The sequence below is a fragment of the Petaurus breviceps genome, unplaced genomic scaffold, assembly GCF_028583685.1.
Source record: "Petaurus breviceps papuanus isolate PSGF00001 unplaced genomic scaffold, PetGlider_PUasm1.0 38, whole genome shotgun sequence".
NCBI classification, from domain to species: domain Eukaryota; kingdom Metazoa; phylum Chordata; class Mammalia; order Diprotodontia; family Petauridae; genus Petaurus; species Petaurus breviceps.
This window is the reverse complement of record NW_027186304.1, coordinates 86310644-86313496: the sequence shown is the minus strand read 5'-3', so window position 1 is coordinate 86313496 and position 2853 is coordinate 86310644.

The following is a 2853-nucleotide window of genomic DNA, read 5'->3' as shown; positions in this document are numbered from 1 at the left end:
CTGGAGATAATTATATAAACTGATGTTGAATGAGAATGTTGTACTGTAAACAAGCAAGACCCAAGTAACAATTTAAAAGTAGACTTCTTTATTGTCACCATTTGATTGCTCAGGGTCCAGACCCCAAATCAAACAGCCCCGAGCAGGGGCAAAGCATCTGTATATAAAGGCAAGCCATGAACCTAACGGCCAGTGATTATAAGCAGGAACTTATAGAGGCTAAAATCAACCATTGGTCAGTACACATTTTGATTTTCACTTGCCTGGGAGTTTCCCCTAGTCAGGGCTAAACCCGGCAGTTTGCTTACCTCCATGAAGGAGAGAAAAGATAGCTGGTTAGAGGAGGGGGAAGGGATCAGGGGAGCTAGAATGAGGCCATGTACAACAACAAGGAGAAATTTTTACACAATTACAGACACAACATATGTGTGACAACTAACTTTGATAGACTGGGCTCTTCTCAGCAATGTAAGGTTATAAGACAACTCCAAAAGACTCATGATGGAAAGAGATGACCATATCCAGAAAAAGAACTACAGAGTTTGAGTGCAGATTGAAGCAAACTACCTGATCTCTTTCTTTTACTTGTTTTGTTTTGTTTCCTCTTTCCCATTGTTCATTCCAACCGCTATAATTCTTCTTTACAACCTGACTAACGTGAAGGTATTTGTAGATCTTATATTTGATTGCATGCTGCCATGGTGGGGGCAGAAGGGAGGAGAAAATTTGAAACTCAAGGGATTGTGGAACTGAATGTTATAAACTAAAAGTAAATAAATAAATAAATTTTTTTAAAAGAGTTACTTTACCCCTTATTCTCAGTTGCTCATCTCTGGCTACACAGCAGGGAAGGCTTTGGCACTATTAAAACCCCTCTTCTAAAGTATTTGTTTCTGCTATGTGAAGAGAAATTTTGCAGAAAAAAACTCTATTGTGATTGCATGCCAGTATATAAATGTTATAACAAAAAATATATAAAGACAAAGGATAGAATCAGAGTTGCATCCTTTGATTTAACTTTACAAAAGGGGTTTTTAAGGTAAAGTGTCAAGTCAGATTGCATACTTGCATGAAACTGAGACAGTTTTGGCCTCAGATATGAAGATTGGCTTTCTCTGCACCTCAGGCCCTGTTTGCTCCTTTGCCTACACTCTGTACTCTAGTATCTTTCCATCTGTCAGCTGCTGGATCAAACTGAGGTCAGGGCTTAGCTCTTGTACAAACAATATGCTTTTCTAAACCTGAGCACTGCCCACCTTCTGCAGCAACCTATGACTGCTAAGGTCTATTCTCTCCTCCCCTCTCTTCATTTTCAGTCAATTATCACCAAAGGCTTGCTTTCTCATTCTTTAGGAAGATCCTCTGAGTATGAATTTTCCTCAGCAAATGTGGAGGACCTCTTTCCCTGGTTTAACACAGAAAATTTAGAAATGTTTGTAACTGTTGCAGTAAATAGAAAAGATCGGGCAACTCTGGTGCCCATAGATATAAAAAAGAAAACATATTTAGAGCCAAATCATACAGCATAGGAAAAGACTATTTTATGTAGATATGGCTATGCCAGAATCAGCATGGGGTGCTCCACGTAGAGTTGTACATTATTATTTCATTCTTAATTCAGTAAAAGGGGAAAAGGAATGATCAAAAACATGGGGGAAAAGGGGACTTGAAATACCTTGAAAGAGATCAAAGTACATAAATTACTTTTTTTAATATACTTTTAAAAATACTTCCTTTTTAATGTGTTGATCTAAATAGGAAGCTACCTGGTGATTTGGGTGAACAGAATAGTATCATTAATTAAGGTCATTTGTGTTAGCCTCCCTCTTCTCACCACCTCCTGATCTCACAAACCTTTTATTGCCGTTTCATGTTTTGTGGTGGAACTGTCATTCAGTCAGACCCCTCTCTAATCCAACTATAGGCATTTATTGAGATTGACGCCTCTCATGGGCTAAATCCCAAGAGGAACCAGCAACTTTAGAGAAAGCAAGAGAGATTTTTATAGTGTAAAGAAGCAATTACATATCAGGAATTATGAAAATTTAAAAGGCAGGTGGGTTTTTTTAAAGGATTAGGTAATAGGGGAGGGGTCTCAGCCACAATGGACCTGCACATGAGATTACCCACAATGCATACAGAAAAACCCATGGCAGGGAGGTATGTATATATGATAATGATATTATAATAAGCCTTTCCACTTCTTGAGTTCACCTAAAGGAGAGTTTTTGCTGTTACTGCCACAGGTGCCTACCTAGGGAAGTCCCTTCTATTGTTTTGGGGGTCCACATGCTGCTGGGCATCTTGGTGATGCTGCTTTCTGATTGGCTGGCTATTGTGGTCCTGAGATTAGATGAATGTGATTGTGGATGAGTGCATTGATATGCCTGTTGTTTCTGTGGGAAATATGAGGAATGAATCTGGGGGCAGTGGCTGGGTTCCCTCTTCTACTGTTTCTGTGAGAAACACGAGTTCATGGACGCACCTGCTGTTCTAGTGAGCAATGAGGTGTATCTGAAGAAGTTGGGATGTTGAGTCGGGGTGGGGTTAGGAGCAGTGGGCCTGCTATTCAGTGGGGCTTATAAGTAAGTGAGAATACTGGGGCTGTGACCTCAATGCCTTTACTCCAGTCTCTGATAAGGAGGTAGCCCTTCACCTCACCAAGGTATACCTTTCTACACACACACACACACACACACACACACACACACACACACACACACATATGTCTTTCATTCCATTTCTTTACATTTTCTGTAGCAGATCATCCATGCTATAATCCTCCTCCTCTCTTTCTCTCTCTGCCTCTCCCTCTCCCTCTCTCTCTCTCTCTCTCTCTCTCTCTCTCTCTCT